Raw genomic sequence first — 21,894 nt, forward strand, 5'->3', positions numbered from 1 at the left:
GAGTGCTATCTCCCAGCCTGCAAGAGGCTGATTGAAAGAGGTTATCTCCCAACAGTGCCTGTTAACTATGACTGACATAGCAATATGATACATGCTTCTATTTTCAGCCCTGTCCATCCTCAGTTCCGGACAAAAAGATGTTTCAGAAGCATTGCAAAGTACTCAAATAAAATCTTTCTATAAGGATTGCTATGAGACTTTGTGTCTCAGCATTATCATTCTCTTCTCATTTGCCTTTTACTTTCATGCTGGAAATCAGTATGTAATGGAAAAGCCGTTACACCCAAGCCTCCTCCATCCTAAATCACACTTTAACTGCCCTTTTAAAATGAACAAAGCCAGGTTTTGTTGTTGTCAGTTTTGTTTCAATGCATCAAGTTTAAGATCCATTCAAGTATCGATCATTCAATAAATGAAATATGTGAGACAGGAAGGTTACCAAATTCCCAATTGCATTACTTGACAGATGACACAGATACATAACTCAAACATGACAAAGGCACAGGTAACTCTATTCAGTCCAAAGGCTGAATGATGTGATGATCACATTTTATTTGAGAAATATGCTTCTCAGCATTACTGACAGTCTTTAAACAGTGCCTGGTAATCTTTCAAATCGCTCTTAAGATAGAACAGCTTGCTTAGTAGCTGGCAACTGTGCATTGTATTTGGGAAGTAGAATTAGTGACCATGATGAGATATCTGCACTATTGAAACTACCACCCCCACAGCCAGCAGTCTGCACTTTCGGCTGAAACTTATTGGCAGTTTCAGCTTAAAGCTGAGAAGCTTGCACTGCTGTCTGTCACATGTTTCTGCAAAGACAGCTCTTCAGTCATTACCAATTTCTGATCCTGAAAAACTATTAATTCCCAGCAGCAGGAAAAAATGTGCCTTGTAAAATGTTACAAGGGTAGTAATATGCATTAGAGTTAACATTTAAAACAGTTGGGACACATATGCAGGAGGAGTTGAGGAATTCCCACTTCACTCCTCTTGCACTTACGTACACATTGTAAGATCCAAAGTTCTCACTCAGCTGCCACCTAGTCTTACGGACACCCCAAGTACTTCAGGTTTTTCCTTCTCTTTAACTTTTCTCCATGCCTGAAAGCCAGACTACCCAGAATGGGTTCCGCTTTCAAAGCAATTATTAGTTTTCACAAAACCAGTAAAGGGGAAACTGCTAGTCCCACCGGTGTGTTGTTTTACCCAGTGGCCCAGTGCATAGCAAATTCTTTTCCCCGTCTGAAGGAATGAAAACTTACATCTATTCCCCAGAACGTTTCCCTCAGCTCTAAGCTGGGGACAGGCTGCACAGAGCAGGAAGGAGCACAAAGTTTCTTTCTTCTGTTGGAACTATTGCTTTTTTGCATAGAATTACTGGAAATCTAATAGCTCTTTCTTTGGGACATTCACGCAGTTCACTGTCCTAAGGGATATTTATATGTTTTATTCAATCACTATTAAATGGAAAATGCATAGTCTCTGAATCAGGGTGTGGAATCCTCCCCTCTAGCTGAAAACTGAATCCCCAACCACTAATATATGCACTTTTGCTTATTCTTGTTCCTTCTCTCTGTTCTAGTGAAGAACAGATCTTTAATGCATAGTGAAATAGGCTCAACAAAAAGAGAGGTGGTCCTCTCTAATCTGTAGCCTAGTGAGCAGAGTACTTTCCCAACAGGTGGGAGTTTAAGCTCCCTCAGGCATGAAAAGTACTGAGCTGAAGTGTGGCAGATTCTGATTCTCCAGTATCCAAAACAACTACATTAAAGAGAACAGCAGACCTTTCTTTTCGAGCTGCACCTTGAAGGAAAAAGGAAAAAAAAAAAGCCTTTCCTTCTACTTGCTTTGGCTCAGCTGCCAATTTTCAAAACTAGATTTGTGATTATGGAATGGAAGAAGGGGGACAGACTATCTCAAGCTGGTAACATAATTAACATGAAAGCAAAGAGAGAGAGAGAGAGAGAGAGAGAGAGAGACAGAATTTGAATTTAACCTGTTACCCTTTTGCTTTAGAATAAGAAATCTCATAAAGAATGAATCATCACTCAGAGTAAAGGAAAACCTGAGCTAAGGAAACACTTTATTCAGGGAGAGAGTATTTCATCTGCAGGCCAAAGGAAATCAAGTAGCTGTTGACCCAGCTGCTCATGAGCTCTGCAAGCTCTTTGAATATTTCCTGCAATTACACAGATCTCATCTAGGGAGCTACAGATTTGAAAATAGGAGCTAAACTCTCTAAAGAATAATTCTCCTGAGAGGTTTCTATCTAATGAAACTTATTCCTTCAGAAGTTTGTTTGTTTCTACATGGGTTTACTCCACAGAAGTTTGGTTTTTTGCTCAAAATAAATGCAGGAGATCAAAATGTTGGTAACTACAGGCTAGTCAAACTTATCCCATAGCCTTTCCACATTTTTCAAGACATATTCATTTCCATGGTACTGAAATCTGATGTACTGTATTCCATTTCTTAAGAAGCAGTAACCAGAAAGAGTGAAGAAAACTTTCACGGAAGCAGCCACACAGCGACTGAAATAGTTCAAATAGAGAGAGGAAACAATTTCCCTGCAAAAATAATTTAAATTGGTCCTCACACAGTTGTATGTGAGTGAATCTGTCTAGAAAGAACTGTTTGGTCTCGGGGGAAAATAAGTCTCTCAGTTTTGCTGCTTATAATTCAGACTCTCTATTCCACATCTGTATCTCTTCAACCTGTGTTAGTTTATTATTCTGTCGTGCAACTTACAAAGATTCACTGCTAATTTTGCTTAAATAATTTAAAACGCAATCACAGAAGCATATTTGCCAAAAGGGATATTTTAGTATAATAAGGGAGACAGGAACACATTTCTAAAAAAAAAATGGTTTAAATCACGTTGTTATTGATATTTCTGTGATTCTGTGAACCTGTAGAGAATTGCAATAGAAAGGCTAAGACTGGTGTGAATGAAGAGTGAAGAGTGCATGGGAATGTCCGGGTGTGGCGACATGGGAACGAACATGCAGCAGCCTGTGTTAACGGCCTCCCAGGTTAGCAGGTCATCAGGACCCCAGTGCAAAAGGACACAGGACCCAAAACCTGCGCATGGTCACCAACCTAAGGAGAACCCTGGAGACACAGGGAGGACTTGGTGGCTGGCATCCCTTTTCCCTCACACCTTGCAAAGTGTCCTGGACCTCAGTACTCAGAACAATTTTGTGGGACAATTAAGGATTTTTTTTCTAGTTAATCTTACAAATAAGAATCTTAAGAAGGAGATCTTAAGTGACAGAGAGAATGAGATCTGTTAAGGAACCTGTGTCAGAGAGAATTAGGTTTTGTTGTGCTAGTTTCAAATCTTAAATCAACCCACAAATACTTTGTGTATCTCTAAATGGAAGAGATACCTTAGAAGCACGAGGATTATTTTCCACATGCCTCTCCCCTTATATTTTTCCTGAAGGTATTTGTTTCAAAGACATGTTAAGTAGCAGTTCATTGAGTAGGTGATTACTGCAGTCTTTGGAGTTTTCCAACGCCAAATAGACAGTATCCTATTGACACATGCTAACTTTCTTAAATTGAATGCTTGTTTGCATTCTCTGAAGCTTTCGTGTGTTAAATTGGTTAAGAGAAGCTAATGTAAGATTTGACACACTCGGACAGGAAAGTTTTGTGGGTTTATTTTGGTCCCATATAGAATCTTTTGTACTGAAAAAAAACCTTAAAGGAACATATATCCCCCAAATGCCTGAAACAAGCTCAAGATGTTACATCTTCACCCAATATAATTACAATTCTTTTCTTGCTCAAACTTTTTCTTCTGTTTTTCTTTTTCTCTTTTTTTTCCCCATATTTAATGAATATGCAACTACCATGATCTACATTTTTTTTTCTGAGGATCCAGCCATATCGCCAGTGGAACATTAAACCTCAACTCAAATAATCCTTCTAATTCCAACATGGGAAATCCTTCAATTTTTTAAAGTATTAAACTACAGGTAACATTATAACTTCTAAAACAACTTAGCATACTGACAGGGCACTAAAAAAGAAAAAATCAGAATATATCTAGGAGACATTTTTCTTCTAGGTCACCTGCAAAGCCTAAACTATATCAAATGCTTCTCTCCCTTAAAGTAACAAACAAAGAAAGGAGGATTAAATCTGATGTGATAAAATAAATTAATGCCACCTCTTTTCATCTTCCAGTGAATAGCTTCTTTTCTGTAGTTTAGATTATAAGTTATTACAAAGGTATCTGACACAGATTTAAGAAGAATATTAGCACCTAAATAATATCAGTAGCAGCACTGACCCAAAGAAATAGGAATTGGCCCTTGTAAACAGAGCTCCATGCAACAACTTTGAGGTTTTCAAGATTAATAACTTTGGGGGTAGAAGCACCTCTATCACAGGAATAGAAACATGGTTTAACACATAGCAGTGAACATTAATAAGTCTGAGAAAATTATTAAGAATCCTTAACCATCCTATTCATTGATGGTGGATGGAATGGTAAGATCAAAATCAGATTCATGCCACAGCCAGGCTGAAAAAAAATCTCTTTAGATTTTGGGTTTTGTTTTTGTTTCCTGGAAGTTAGTTTTTAAGAGTTGTATCTCAGAGATTTATTTGATGTGTTTGCAAGGTGATAGAAACTGCAGTGAAATGAGACTGGATTTTTTTCACATTCAGATTTTCTTGCTTGCTATTTCAATTACACTTATGTTTATTTTGTATAACATAATGAATAAGCTGAGTAGAAGTAAATACAGTCTTTCTCGTATTTAAACTTTCTGAAACTCTGTTTATGCTAAAGATGGCTGGGTTACAAAAATATACCAGACATGAACATCCACAAATATTCTTACAGCATTTTAAAATATAGATGATGGCTAAATATTTTCCATTTCCAAAGTACTTTTTTATAGCTTTTCTTCATCAAAGGTTAAATATGTTCTGAATAGTCCGTCAGCTCTTTCATGTTACACATCTATTGTGTAAACATTTGTTGATGTGAGTAAATGGCAAGTCAATATTTCTTATCCTTTTCAGAAAGAATGCTTCAAACATTTCAGATGCTCATTCATAGCTTTTTAAGAGCATGAAAAGCTACAATGATCCTCCATGCTGATAGTCTACATAACGCACAATTTCTCTCAGGAATAGTTATTTTCTCTTTTATAGTACTCAAATGAGCCTTATGGAGCCTAATAACTTAAAATGAGTAAAATTTAAGCTAAATTGACTTAATAAACTTCTCTAAAGCTACTCAGAATTTTAAAGAATGTTTTGACTGGTTTTGGCACAGCTACTTCTAAAATTAAGTAGTTGACTGAACATACCCTGAACACATCTATTTCTGCTCTCATTTGGACCTTTGGTAAAATAGGGTACTTGAAAAGGCTTTTCTGCCTTACAATGCTACTTGTAACCTAAAAAACAGGATGGCAAAATGAATAATAGGAACAAAAGTTTGTGCAGTCATTGAAAAGGCCTGGAGTAGGTTACACTGCTGATCAGCTGAGGCCAAGAAGAGGCATTTATGGTGGAAAAAAAGAATGGAAAATAACAAGTTTTCATTATGTTTTCTGTAGGTGAAAGAAAACTTGTTCAGCGATGGGAATAAAATTTCAAATTGTAAAGAAAATCTTCCAATTTATTTTTGGTTTGGATCATTGCAATTTCATTTCAGTATGTTTCCTAGTAATAGCTATATTATGGGGCCTCAGTTCTGCAATAACTCTGCAGGGCTGTCTGCTATAATTAAATCTTGCATGCTGTGGGACTTCTCAAATCCAAACTATGATACATAGTGCAGAAGAGGTACCAGAGATCACAGAGAGCTGGAAGCCACAGATCTGATTTTCTTAGATGCAGGAATGAAAAACAGAAGAGGTATTAATCCTGTGTGATCTGAGCCCTTCCAAAGTTTTATTTTTAATTTAACTATGATAATGTATCAGCTACTGCATTCCTGTTTTCTCCCTTACTTTCCAACATATTTTGTTCTTAATAAAGAAAAAATTATGGCCTGTTGAGGAAGGAATTGGATGACTGTAGCTAAGAAAGCGGCAAAAAAAATTTGCATTCAGTTGACTGGCCAGGTAGCTGCATAAGTGGTTCATTTGGTAAGCAGTAATTTAATTTGCACAGAATTATTTGGTATATATAACTTCAGGAATCTAATTCCTGGTTCTTATGCCAGATTACATGAATTTCTTTTTACTGCTTTACACAAACTTTACTACTCTACAGTGGAACATATTAATACAAGTTTACCTAAAGAAAGTTATTTGCAGGGGGGAGAGAAGAGGTTGGGGGAGGGAGGTTGTTTTGTTTTAAGATATCAAATGCTCTATGTAAAGTATTAGTTTCTCTCTCTCTCTCTCTCTCTAGTCCTCTCATTCCCTGTCTCTCTCTCTCTTTTTTTTTTTTTTTTTTTTTTTCTTGTAGCCAGGTATCAAAAACAGAACTTGAGAATCCTTGTTATCAGCTCAGCTTAAGCTGAATTTATCTGGAAACCTACAAAATTACACTTCTGTATGTGTTTTTCTTGCTTTATATATTTAACTTTAGTGAAAAGTAGGAAAAGACTTGTTTGACCGACATTTGAAACTAGGGTGGTTAAATACATCCCAATAAGCAGCAGATACATTTTTAGCTTTTTTTTTCTTTCTTTATTCCTATTGTGCAAATATCTGATATGCATCACTTTAGCAAAATTATATGAACTTGGATGTCTGCCTTTCCCAGTACATCCAATGCAAATGAGGTGAGAAGAAGAGCTGAGGGAATTCTTTGGTGCGATATATATTTTACAAATGTATTGGATTTTTTCTTTACCTTTAAAAATTGCTTTGCTTAGCTTGAATAGCTTCTCCTTGGGTGAGGGGAGAGAGAAGGGTGGTGGGATATGCTGATCCTTTTAGATGAAGAGAGTTCAGTACCATGTAGACCATTATTTTATTATTTTCATTGTAGTAGAGCCCAGAGGTACAGTAAAGGATCAGAGGCCCATTTTTGTAATGATTAAAAAGACAGCCAAGATTGCTTCCAAAAGCAAGTAAAGACTTTTCCAGTTGTTACTGGCAAAAGCCAAGCTGTGTTTTTCCAGGACAATAAAATTCAAGTTACTCCAGTGCATGGTACCCAGATCTAGGAGGTCAATAAGATGTGTTACTGGGAAAAGCTCTATTTTGGCTTATGACTAAATAGTTTCCTACTGTCTAAATTCCCATTGATGCTGCCTTTAACTTATCACCTTTTTCTGATTTCACTGTTTGTATTTGTGCCAGTAGGTGGCAAGATATATCATTGTAATTCTCAGGATTTGAGGAGAGACTCTTCTCTTACCTCGATTCATGCAGCAACTCAACATTTTAGAAAATATCTAAGTAAAAATATTCAAAATAACAAATGTTCATATTACAATTTATATCCACTTGTCACAAGAATTTCTCTATATACTGTACTTAAATGCCATTGAAATTGATGCCAGGCTCTGTATTTTCTGACTGAAATATAAATATGGTCTTTAAAAGAGCTAATTCACAAAGATGACCACGAATGACTTCAGATTACTGTAAGGAACTGAATAAACTTATCCATGATGGATTATACTGAGTCTGCTCTGTTGTTATAGCATCAGAAGGAAAAAAGTCTCTTTGGATTTGGATACAAATATGTTAAAACCCAGCACAACTGAGAGAACTTTGAGATGCCTCTAGTCATGGTCTGGCTTTCCACTATCTCAGTTTGACTCAGGCAAAGCCTACCTGGGTGGATTTCTCTTCTTACTCTTGAACTTGACACTGACCATCTCTAATTTGAGTCAGAGGTAGCTTTTGGTAAGAAAATTCAACCCCTGCTATTCTTAATTTGTAGTAAAGTTTTGTCTGCACATAACTGTTTTGCTGAATTCATTGCTTCTCCAGGGAAAAAAATAAAATTCACATTCATTATGTCCCCGCAGGTTCATCTGAAATTTCTCTGAGGCATTTCTCCATAGGATAAATTAAATCAATAGTATTCTGCTTCTGAAGTGCTGTCTTTCAAACTGGATCTGACTTCCGGTTTCTTTACTGCACTTGCACATGGTGGAGGGGAAAAACTTCTAATTAATCTTAAAGACCAATGAAACTTTAAAACATATGTCAAGTACTCTGCTGTTTCTCCAGCAGCTTACTCCACTTCTCTGTACCATACTCATGATTTAATTGCTTGGCATGTTAACACAGCATCTTTCTGATTATGGGAGAATGGTTCCCCTTTGTTAGGCAAACACATTTGGAACGTCTCCACGTTTTAGCTTAGGAAGTCAATTAAATTGCAGTTATAAACTTACATTGTAATCTTTTTTGTACCACTAGCATTTTATAGAGAACACAAAAGAGACACAACTTGTACCATTAGTTTTAGGGGTCACTGCATCACTGTTTGGTTTCCACAGGGACCAAAAACAGACACAAAAATCCTCCTGGGCTCATATATTCCTGAGTTAAATCAGTATAGTAGAGTTGACAAACAAATGAAAAATCAAACTGAGGAACCCAAAACTATAATTCTATTGCAATTGTTCATGGGCTTTTTCATTATTTATGACAGTTCAAGCAACATTCAGGTATTCGTGAAAATATTCATAAACTTTAAAGTATTCAACAAAAATTATCCTGTCATAAATGTGTGTGTCATCATCTCTCTTCATTAGTTCATTATTTCTAGTTATTATTGACATGATTCAGTCAATCAGTCAGGTGTCAAAATGACTACCATGTGACTTAGGAAACCTGTCATACCACAGAGCCAGCTAACAGCAAGTGATGAACAACCAAAGTGAGCATTATTATATAAGCAGTTTGCACCTGTTCTGCAGTCCCAACATTATGACTTCTCACTATTGTATGGATAGCAGATATGTCCTAAGGAATGGAACATGTTTTTTTGAGCCTTTTACAGATAGGGAAAAAAAAAATAAAAACCCTACATGTAATACTTCCAGTAACTGATTCAGAGTATTTTTCCTAATAGTTCTCTATGTCTTCAACATAGCAGTCACACAGGACTAGTGACTTTCAGGTGCTCATTGGAAATAGACTTTAAAATCTTCATTTATTGAGCATGCGTAAATAAAATTCTTCAGCGTGCTGCTTTTACTTCAATAAGGGCAGAAACTGTTGTGGACCAGCAAACAGAGAAAAGCTGATGTCACTCTACAGCAACACATCCTTGCCTGGCTCCAAGAAATTTTTTCAGGTATTGAGACATGTTGAGGCAGAATGTTGCCTTTTACAGGCATGAACTAGCCAGTACTGTGGTGAGTTTCTTATGTTATCCATTAATAGTACTGATGAACTTTGGCTTCAAACATTCTGCAATAAATCTGTTTGCACTGTGTCACCTTAGTGACTGTATCACTCATGACAACTTTCAGCCAAAGAAGCAATACTGAGAATCAATAGAGACTGAAGTCGTCTCTGTTTGTCCCAATCTATATACCATTCTGTGTCAGACACGTATCAAGCTGGATAGATTTGAATCATAGGGTATATATAAGATATGGCATCTCATCCTGAGATATTAAACCCAATTTCCCATCTAAGAAATTTAAGCAAGTTATCATTTAAATTAGAAAGCAAACTTTCTCACGTCTTGGAAGTATGCTGCAAGTAAGAGGGAACGAGATACAGATGTACTGTAAATCACTTCTGCCCTTTGCTTTGCCTCCTCACTTTCAGATATTAGCAACTGTCCCAGGTCAAGTCCTGGAATTATATTTACCTTAGCTAAAGAGAAGAGACTTAAGGTTCTGTTACAGGCATCAACAAAACTGTGATGAATATTATCCGAAAACTGAGAGACCTTAGGGGAGAACTACAAACCAGGCCTAAATCTTGACACAGTCAAGACAAGTTTACAAAAGAAATTTTTACTGCCATTTTTCAGGCTTCCAGAAGAATGAAAGAAATAAGCTTTACCAACAACAGATCAATGACGCCACTAGCTAAAAGAGGACAAGAAGCTAATTGCATGTGCTTTCTGTAATCAAATAGGCCTTAGAAATGATCTGAAATAGAGGTTCCTGTGATTCTGAGGAACATGAAGAGTCCATATGTTACTGGTGAAGATGGCGAAACTTTACAGGTCTGGTTTTATTTGAATTGGCACTGGCACAGACCACGTACTGCTCAGATTTATCATTTGTAAGAAATAGTCTTTAAAAGGCTTAAATAGCAACTCTAGGTGCTACTGTTGTAAATTAAGCCTAAGCCTACCCATTAAGCCTGTAGGTGATATCTTTTCTGCCACAAGAATGTAGCTGGCGACAGCTAGTTAATGGATATTTTAGTCCAATACTTTTCAGTATTGTCAAATTTCCCTGCTGCTGAATGCCTGAAATGTAACTTTAGATGATAATTCCTCATTAATTTCGAGTTTTTTCCAACTGCAAATAACCATTGGAGAATTCAACAAATTCAAGACTTCTAAAGCATCTGGAACAGTAGCTAGGGATTTGCCCACAATATGCAGTATTTGTTAAACCTTCCTGGATGAGAATAATCCCCATCATGCCCCCCGCCCCCCAAAAAAAGGAGGGGGAATTGATTTTAAACCAGACTGTCAGTACCACTTGCTTATATGCTGTTAAAAAGAAGTTGCAACACAAGGAGTGTAGCTGATTTGGTTAACAATTACCCTCATACAAATTTATCAGTGTTCTGTCCTCATAACATGAATTTCTGCTCATTAAATGGGCTCTCAACTAACAATTATTCACACTGCCAGTTTATGGTGTTAAACTGTAGCAAGCAAGAGTGAATAATTAGCTCATTTTAAAGGAGAAATGTAGATTGGATTCTTACTCTGTACACATGTATTATTCATAGTGAAACAAGTGATAGGAGAGAAATCCAAATGAATTCCTAAGATAAAAAGGCTCAGCCTACAAGATCACAGTATCCACTGGCACAGGAGAATGCTCCAGACAAGAGGAACAAAGAGGTCAATTTATATGTACTGGACTTGAAGTTTTACAAGTGGATTCAGATCTTAAATCTACATCCTAGAGACTCAAACCACAATTTCTCAAAGCCAGTGGGACTCTTTCAACTGAATTGAGAGTTCCTTGGATCAGACCATAGTTGTGTCATTTTTCTATAGTCTGAAAGAGACTTACCTTTGGGTTTTTTTGGCGTCTGTGTTACTGCTTACTCATTTCAATCAGCCTTTTTATTTGCCAGTTTTGAAATGCTTGGTAATAAATGCCTTTTATTTTATCAACTAAATTTTGAATTTATGAAAAATTTATCCTTCCTTTTCTTTAGTATCAATAATAAGTTTTCTGCTGAAGATTCACCTTGGACACCTATTATTCATTCAAACTCTACCTCATTTTCTCGGTGAGGTGGGAAAATATGTCATGAATCATTCAGTAGATGTCAGGCATATGTAATGTCTATAGTGCTTCAAGTGTATATTATTTGTACCCTGCCTTTTGATTTTCTGACTGACAATATCACTTTCAGGGTGACTGGGTTTATTTCCTGCTGTTCCCAAGATTGATTGGTGCTCAGCAAAGCAAATTCATTGATATGTTATATTGCTTTCCTTGATGACAGTGAGAATGAAAACTGAGATGTCAACTCTTTGAACTACATTGGGAGAAAAATCCAATTATTTGTAGGTTGGCAATTCAAAATAAATTTTGAAGTATCTTCTTAACAATGTGATTGAGAGTTTAGAATAACCCAGCTGTCAATATCAGGAAAGCGGAAAATTTCAACAGCTTTTTTTTTTTCCTTTTTTAAAAATGGAAAAAGAAAGAAAAAATAGGACAAAAATATTCCATGGAAAAGACATGTTTTATGACATTATGAGCTAGTGAAATCAGGTTCTACAAAACATAATTGAATCAGATGAATTTTCTGCTGTTGAAAACAAAATTATCAATGCATAATTTTATTATATAAAATTGTCCTAGAGATAACATCCAGCAGGATGAAAGCTGCACAGTCCATATCTTTATATTTGACACAAAGAAGTGTTGCTATATCTTGCAGAAAACACATGACTCTAACTTATGAATGATGAAAATGTTTTCAGTTAAGATTTTCTAAAAAAAGGGAAAGTCATTCTGGTTAACAAAGTTATGTTCTATTTATTGCATATTTGAAATATAACTATGAATGTATATTTTATGGTGCAATAAAATAAGAGCATATTATAGCACTTGTTAAAGAGCTCTGTGCTTATTTTTTTACACAAAGCTGTCTTTAAGAAAAAAAAGATACAAGTAATATTTGCATCTTAATGTAATCATAGCTGATCCATAGGGCGATCCGAACTCAGCCTTCGATATTTTTGTTCTCATTTTTCCCAATGTCCTGTAATTCCACATTAGGGAATGTCTTTTTTCCTGATTGTTATATTTTTCTCTTCTTGTTACATGTATCATGTGTTCCTCTATTTGGCTCGTACAGGCTGACACGATTACCAGCAAAGGGTTGACATTACCAGATGTGGTGGCAACAATTACCAGCAAAAATGATGCCACAAACTATCTTCCTTTTAAATCGTTCTTGAGTGTACACTCCTGAGACAGGTGGCTTATGCTCATGCTTTGCAAAGACTAAGCCTACTATACTGGGATTTGTGGCCTATAGTTGTCCAGTTATCAAAAGCATTAATTATCTGGTCTCTGACATCTTTTAGCACTTGGGATTTCTTTTCTTCTAGCGGTTGTAAAAACTACAAGGTACTAGGGGAGCCTTTCAAATGTGAGAAATTAGTTTAAGCATATTCGTTGTTTCTATTCAAAGAATGTGACACCAGAGGGCAGATACCTCTTTACTACAGTTTTTTTCACCTACTAAACCTGACCAGAAAAGCCTGCTTACAGAGAAGAACAACCAAGAAGAAACTGTTCAGCCTCATTTCAGAGTTCCAGGCCTCTCTTTCACTAGTACTTGACCCAAAACTCTGTCTGATGGCTTTTTTTCAGAAGCAGGCTAACGATTTCTTCTCTGAATATTCTTGAATTTCTGATTGTTTCCATATGCCTTCACACGCATCTGTAGAAGACTCCAATTCAATCACTGTCCCCATTTTTTCCTTGTTATAAGAACTTTCAAAAAGCCTTTGTGTAATTTTACTCCTCCTCCAAATTTTCCCATTTGGAGTAGATGTTCTTGATATTTAAGCTAGTTATTCTTTTAAGAGTTCAATCATTTTTTATAGTCTTCCTAAGTGAAGAGCAGCTGTTGTATCCACCAGCAGTTATGCCAAATCACCATGATTGTAAGACAGATTCCAGGAAAAAGGCATTTTTTTATTCATTGAGTTATATAGCAGTCAGAAACAAGAATCAGGGCCGTGAGAGCAATCTCTTCCTCCCAACCCAGGGGTTTGGCTGCCTGTGCTCAAGACCAGCTCTGATAAGGCACAGCTATTTAACACTGGATCAGTCTGCTTTCCGCTCTTTGTTCAGAGGCTGTGTTTAAGCTCTGGCACTTGCCTTTGACTCTTGCCTCAGCCACATTATAGGTATGGTTGTAGCTAGTTGCAGAAAAGCTCAGAGTTGATTCTGGTGTCATTGTACATAAAGTGATAGTTTGTGATGTATGTTTTCATTCAATCTCAACTTGCCAAGTCTTGACTTGATAAATAGAAAAAATAAATTAGCTATATCATGAAACAATGCTTTTTCCAGACAATATTCTGGCAAATCCATGTTTTTTTAGAGTACTTCAGTATGATATTTCAAGGAAAGACTCAGTTCTATACTGACTCCCACATCTTCATATGGAACTTACAGGGAGAAATACCCTGAACAGTGTAGAAGTTGCACAGCTGCTTCCATATCAGCTGCTCAAGGTAAATCTGGTAATTCATTGATCAGATTATTTGTCTTTATAAGTGAAGCCAGTTAAGATATCTTTTGAAAGACAAAGTATGTCCTTAATGTATTGGCTTTGCTCACAGTCCAACCTGGTCTTTTTCTGAATGGTCACATCAAAAAAGATGTAGAGTAGTTTTTGTCTTTGTGTGACTAAGATAGAACAGTTGAAAACAAGGGATATTTGAACAATAAGTTTAAGTCTCCATCTTTCGCTGTAACAAGCCCTCTGTCTCTTTCAGGACTTCTAAATGACTGAAATCCTGGTCCTGCGCTGCTTAACAGATGTTACATGCATCAATAAAATATTTGGCAAAGGTGTTAGGAAGTCCATCTGTGAAGAGGAAGAAAAACATCAATGCTGCAAAGGCTCCCTGAAGTAGACCAACGTTTTGGGCCATCCAGGAGGTTATACCTGAATCAGGAAGATACAAACAACCTCCCAGTACTTCATTGTCAAAATAGAGTCTAATAAAATTATTCATTGAGCATTGCAAAACTGATAAAAAAAAGTTTCAATATGTCATCCTACATCTGACAGTGATAGAAAAATTGAGTCCCAATTAGTTCAGCATATTTTCTAATAAAAAAGATATCTGAGTATTCCCAGTGGAGCAGTATCATTCCATTCCCATCTATGGCTCTTCTCTTCGTGAAGTAACATTTCTTCTAATGAAAGGAAGCATTGTTCATTATTTACTATGTCTGACATCAGGGGTAAAATAATTTAAATCAGGGAATTGGCAGAGAAGTTTCACAATCCAGAGACAACATGAAATATGGTAAACAGTGAATAATAAAACATTTATCTCGGCAGCCTTTGAAAGTAGGTTATTTTCAGAGAATGGCATCAGTAAGAATGAGAAGTTATGACTGCTACAAGCATTGAAAACATTTGCACATCTGCCTTAAATAAAAATCATGTAATTATTTAATAACTCAAATTATACATTAATAGAAAGATGGAAGTATCACACAAAAAAATTCAAAAAGTTTAACTCTTTAAAAGCAGTACATTATCATTTTATTTTAGCTCATGGTAGAGTAATTAATTCTACTGCTTTCTGGTGAAAATTCTAACCTTTATTGTACAAATACACATAATAAGTGTCCTACTAACAGCTTTTGACGGTTTGTCTGCTGCAACCTATAGAGCTGCAAAGAAGTGAAACATAGCCTATACATGGTAATATTATCCAAACAAGACTGCTAAAGCTAATGCTTCAAAGCTATTGTGCTGATGACTGTCTCAATAGCTGAGCAACAGCTGCCAATTAAACATGCTGGAAGCCTAATATTTTAATAGTCGGTGTTAAATATTAGTATGAAAAATGACTTTAGGACTCAAAGTTGTATGTGCTTAAAAATAAGCTTCCACAAACCATGTGCATGGTTTTCCTTCACCCAGTCGTCTTCTCAAAACTTCTTCAGAACTTCCTTATCTGGTGGCTAAATGCATTTTCCTAAGTGTTAATTACAGTGTTTGTTTAATTCTGCTTAAGTAGCTAGTTGTCAGGTAGGACCACAATTCTTTTTTCTAATCCACACCTACAAAGTGGATGCATTAATGCTACACAGTTTCACCTTTTCAATTCCTAAGATGATTTGGGTTTAAAGCAGGCTGAAGATATAGTGTCAATTTATCATTACCAAATCTATCACTAACTCAGGTGGCAATTATTTAAATCCTTGCCAAAATTCTTTAAACTGTGTTTCTCTAAGATTTTTCTTCCAATCTCTCCCTTGCTATAGATAATAGATGAGTGAAGCACAGATTAAATAAAAAGACCCATTAGTTACCCGAAGCTACACTGCTACACTGCCACAGTGCCACGTCTATGTTTCTCTGATAGATACTTTATAAGGAGTGCTCAAGTGTGATCTCCGAGGCTATCATGACTCATCCAACAGAGTCCCTATACCCTATGTTGTCTCCAAACATCTTAAGAACTTCTGCACTGTGCCACGTCCGAGGGGTTATGGATGCACGAAAAGCTCACTTGATACCAATGGTGACAACCTCTTATTGTTCATTCCACTTTCAGTTTGCCTGAGCCATGTGCAATATGCACTACACCAGGGTTTCAGCAATATGCACTACAGCAAGGTTTCCGCTTACACATGCCTTTCAGCATTCATACTGAGCTCACTGCGTCAGCTTGCTGCAACAGGCTGTGCTTGTGACACTGGGAGAGATGAAAGAAGGAACAAAAGGCTTCAGAGTGCTGTATGCAGAAGATTGTTGTGGTGCAACGGGTCAGTGCCAGCAAGGCCTCCATGTTCATCGCCTTTACAGAGATCTTCAAGGCCATATGACGGCCATATATGCGCTTAGCAGTAGCGGCTGCTGTTTACGTCATGCAAAAAGTATTATCGCACTCTGGAGGCAGGGTGAGCTGAATCAGAGCTGCAGACACATACAGTGCACATACACATCCCTTCCTGCTGGTGACTGTGGGGAAGGCTCCCAGACAGTGCTGCAGGGAGTCCTCAGCGAGGGTCAACCCCCGGTCTGTGGGAGCTGCCTTCAGCTGAGGTTCCCAAGGTGGTGTAGCTGTGCCAGTGTCAGCCAGGGACCTCCTGATCTGGACCTCTATTCATGAGCTGACTATCCAACCTGTCCTCAGCCCATCCAGGTCCCCGTCCCATGGTGGTGCCCAATGCCTGATGCTGGGGCTGCCACAGCTGCCCCTGGTCACCCTGCTGCCTCCAGAAGCCCCCACCGCTACCAGTGCCTAGTGTCCAGGGAGCCACCAGCCCACATGGCACTCTGATACAGATACCTCATTGCTGGGGTGGAAGCTGCAGTCAAGGTGGCCATGGTCATTTGTGCTCTTCTTGGTCTGTATGAGGTCAAAAGAGGCTTCTGGAGAAACAAGTTTTCTAGAAATGTGCCCTGCCCAACACTGAGCCTGGTCATTGGCTTGGTTCTCCAAGAAAAGATGACCCACATGACTCAACATCAGTGAATTTTCTCCTGGTAGAAATTGCTGATTGCACCTTTATTGTGCTCTGCAGGTCATTAACTTAAGTATCTTGGCAAACATCCTTCAGTCTTAATTTAGAGGCCTTGGATGTCCTTTGGTGTCCTGGGCCTTGAATGTCCTTTGGTGTCCTTTGGCTTTAAGAACTAATACTACTGCTACTCAATCAGTTTTGGCATTTCTACTGCAGAGACTTTTCATGATGTTACCTACACAATACAGAGCCTCAGTCTCAGTCTGGCCACTTGAAACTTAGCATCCCACTACATGCTGCATACTGATAATTTCCTACAGTGATTAAGTTAAGAAATCCCTTCTACCACTGCCTTCGGTGGCTTCTATGACTGCAAAATATAATGACTATGAAAATGTTACTCCTAGTATTAATTTTTAAGCCTTTTTGTTTGTCCTATGCCTGTGTGAGTGAAGAGTGCAAACAGGACAACATTTTTTGCACAGCTAGTATTCATGCAACTTCCAGCTAATCATACTACTTTTCCCTCAGCCACTCTGCCTTATAAGTTCAAAGGAATTAATTTAGCCAGGATGGAAAGGAGCAATCTGTAAAGGCTCCATTTCATTCTCAGTATAGATATAGAGCTGGGAAAAAAACTAATCCCAGTAGAAAACCTTGACAACAATTACTCCAAGGAGGCAGAAATTTATGGCTGATAAAACTGATTTGGGCAAAGGATGTTCTAACAGTTGATAATAAATTTACCTCAAATACAATGTACCATTAACATCATAGGCTAGGAAAGAGAGAAAGTGTGCAACACATGACTGCCAAAAAGAGCCTGGTCAGTCAGTTCCTTAAAATACTAAAGGCTCAAATGATTTAATATCCCAACCAGAAAGCCATTGTAAAAACTGCTTGGAAGCTTCAGTTAAGTTTCTTATTAATCTTTAAACATCACTCATTCTGAAACAGTAAAAATAATGAAAAAAAAACCTGGGGCCAAAATCTTCCAATGTCATAAATAGATAACAAGCTGAATCCTATCAAGAGCTTTCCTTTATCCACAGAGAAATCCCACAAACAGAATACTAGTAGTAAAGCCATCACAGATTAAAAACAAGTTATCAGAAATAGAGCAGGGAAGGCTACAACATACTTGATCAGTGTATTGTGGAGCCTCTCTAATTCGTCAGTCCATTTGCCAAGTCCCCAGATAGACTCTTGTAATCAGAACAGAAAAGAAAATTGGGTTCAGTTCTGCAAGTCACAAAGGTCTCCTTCTGTGAGCAGCAGGGTACTGTCTTGCTGCAACCAAGAAACAATTCTCTCTCTCAGACACATGCTAGTATTAAACAAGAAGGATGAAAGAAATCCCATGAATGTTTACACATTAAAAGAGTGACAATCGATTTAAAGATTTTTCTAAAAGATTGCTGTTGAGTCAACATAGTGTGGTCCTGAAGGAAAAAGAGATTTTTGTGCAGCCCTCTAGTCAAATAAGGCAACTTTTAATGCATCTCTTTATGAGAATGTCACAAGTCTCAGGTCAGTAAAAATACTAGAAAACTGTGACAATTTTACTTCTCAAACAGTATACAGCCATCAGAAACTTGTAGTCAGTGAATCTACAGATGGTGCAGAGTCTTCCGTTCCAATCTGAGGATATATTGTGTGGGAATGTTACTGTGGTGTAGGCAGAAAATAAATCCATTCACCTTCCTCTAAGGGATACGCCCATGAGTCAATATTTCACAGTCTGATAGAGCTACCCCAGACTTCTGTTACTGAGAATAGCAGAGGCCATATTCAGACCCCAGCTTGCACCTCAGCTGCAGGCTAAGGTAACTTAACTTGATTTTAGGTATCTAAATCCTAAAGAACACTCACACCAGCTGTTATCCACAGTTGATTAATTCCATAGCTACCAAAATTCAGTCTGCAAGACCCGATTGTTCAAAAAAGTCTCCTGTTGAATTGTTTTAGCCAGATAAGTTGGTCATTTTGCTTATCCTGCCTAAACTTAATAATTTACAGCAAACATAGAGATGCCTAGACTCTATCTAATTCTTTTTTTTTTTTTTTTTTTTTTTTGGTGCATCATCTGTTAAGAGTGTTAATAACTGCTCCTTTTGTCTAGATTTAATTACTCAAGAGGGGGACAGTATATTTGGTACTTGCATTAAAAAAGTGTTTTGGCATCTGGGTGAATACAGAGTGATCACTGGAGCAATGAAGCATGAGCCAGCAAGAAAATGAAAGCATGAACTAGAATTTTGTGGCAGTTAGCCTAGGAAATAGGAATAAGAAAGAAATAAGCTAGCTCTTCAGTGCAAGCAGGAGCAAAAAATCATGGATAGAGATAGTTTAGCTATGCAAACAGGCAAACCACAGGCAGAGAGGAATGTGAGAGTCCTGGGGCTGGAAAGAAGTCTCTGTCGTACGTAACATGCTAAGTAAATGCATGCTATTTTATTTCTGCGTAGATCAACATTTACTCTTCAGGAAATCTTGACATATACTTTAGTGTCTTTAGGTTCCTTTTCTGGAGAAATGGTCTTACATACAAGGTACTGCAGTGCCTAACTTGGGAGATGAATTCTGGGACTGGAGTACCACACTTCCCTTTTAACATAAATCTTAGCAATTGTAGTCGAGATCAGTGTAAATAATAACCCTGCCCAGCAATGTTCAGGCAATTTTGCAACACTTTAAACTCTCTCTCAGCTTCTCAGTGCTGGCCTGTTCTCCTTATTCTGCATCTGTTGTACTTCATTGCACAGGAACACTTGATAATTGCTGGCTTGGGCAAATAGATAAGAATTATTTGGAAAAGTCTGTATAGAAAGTATCTTTGTACCCCTTCTTTAGTTATTAAACAGGGCTCTGATTGTGGCTTTCACAATTTTTTTCACCCACAGACCTTGCTATTTTATCTTCTCTTATGCCTTGAACGTGCAGAGCTGTAATTTGTGCTTTGAAACCTATTTTAATAGGAAACATAGAGCACAAACTGGCAACTGTGATTTATCAGGTCAAGGAAAATGCTGGCAATCTGCATATCTTCAAGCTACTCAGGTGCTTCCCACCATACCACAGAGAACCCTTATCTAGAGAACCTGTATATTCTTATTTAATATTCAATGCTGATATGAAATCATAGCACAACTTGAATTTGGACAGGGGAAGGGAACTGTACCCAGTCACCATCAAGATGAGTTGTTGATTTTCTGAGTATCTTTCATTAACAGGTGAAGTTGCCTTGTAGCAATGCATAGCCATAATTTTCAAGTCAAAGATGCCAGCTACTGAGGATGGATTCTGGTTTGCTGTGTGGTTCCAGTCTGCAAAGGGAAATGTGTGTCTGAAGCACACATTTGACCAGATTAGGAACTAGGGAAATAAAGCAGAACCATAAACTTTCTGCTATATGGATTCTGACTGGAAGACATGATAGATATCAGTTTGCATGATGTGATAGATGATGGCTTTGTTTCCCCAAGGCCCAAAAGGGAGATGAAAAAGTAACTATGCAGTAAGTTAATAGCTGTTGCTCATCAGTACGCGAGAGTTGGCGTTTCCACAGCAGAGATAATACAATCACTCACTGAAATTTGGCCACAAAATTTTGCAACATTTTCTTCAATGCTCTATAAACACTTTCTAAACCTGTCTGTTGAAGGTGAATAATTGAACATACTGGTGTATGTTCAACAGTGAATACATCTCCTGAATTAACTAGGACATAACTGCTGACGGGCAGTACTACTGCACAGTATCTCGACCAGTTAGTACCACTTTAGGAATAGTAAAATCACCATGAACAATGCAATTCATGCAATTACTTGTATGACTTTTCAGGACTGAGGAGGCTGACAATTCAGCCTCTACTGGTGTGTCCTGGAAACTTCTTTAGCTACAGTTTGAATGTTGAACAGTTACAGAACACATTTATTGATGAAGGCAGCGTGCTTAACACCACTCTCTCTGAGTCAAACTGGATTCCTTTCATATTTCCTTCTCTGTCATGACAAACCTTTTTTCATGCTTCTGTGCAATTTAAGCAAGCACAGAATATGGCATACTTCATTTCTGTTTCCTCAGGCACATGCTCCCCCGATTTCCACCCACTGGTGGTTCTCAGTCTCTTGCCTGCAGAAGTTCATGAGAACAACCAACCTGCACACCAGATACCCTTTTTAATTCCAAGCCCTTTTATTCTCTGCAGAAAACTTTGAGGAACCACCTTCATTAACACTGCATAACTGTGTGTATATTTTAAAGTACTTGCACACATATGGTTTCCTGATAGCTTAGGAGTTTCTTAATCCTTTCTTCTACTCTGGTGGTGGCTAGTTTGCCACATTGCACTTGGCTATAAGTTTAAGCCACCTTGTCCAACTGCACAAATAATGAAATTCAAGCAGCATTCATTTCAAAACCAGCCGACAACATAATTTTTTTTCTTGTGAGTGTCAAATACAGCCCAAACATAACAGAGCAGCAGTAAAAATAGACAAAGTCTCTCCCTCTGTACTCTGACCCTCTGTCAGAGTTTCTCTCTGAAATTCACCTCTCCTCACCACCATCCACATCATTACTTTCAGTGGGGTCACTAACAGGAGAAATGATTTGAGCATATAAGAGAAATTAAACACAGAGGTAGCAGAAACTATGACCTTTTTATAATGATGAACTGTGATACTTGGGAAGATTTTAGATCTTTCCCTTTGATTGTTGAATTAGGTTCTTCAAAAATGAGGAGCAAATTTCATCTATTCATGTCTAAACTCTAATCTGTGTGGTTTGCTTTGATCGTAATCTAGACCAAAAAAACATTTTTTTGCACAAGTTCATAGGAAAGGTGTTTTTTTTTAAACCAGCTTATCTGATATTCAAGGATAACTGATGGAACAAGCATATCTTTTCAGATTTCCCTCTCTTTTCTTTTCTCTTACTGATTTGCTAATCATGTAGGGTTAGAGTCATTAAAAGTGTTGGACATTTCAGTATATAAGAATACAAAATAAAATAATCTCACATTGACATTTGTAATTATATGTTTCCTA

This window comes from Dromaius novaehollandiae, chromosome 1, assembly GCF_036370855.1.
Source record: "Dromaius novaehollandiae isolate bDroNov1 chromosome 1, bDroNov1.hap1, whole genome shotgun sequence".
In the NCBI taxonomy this organism is placed as follows: domain Eukaryota; kingdom Metazoa; phylum Chordata; class Aves; order Casuariiformes; family Dromaiidae; genus Dromaius; species Dromaius novaehollandiae.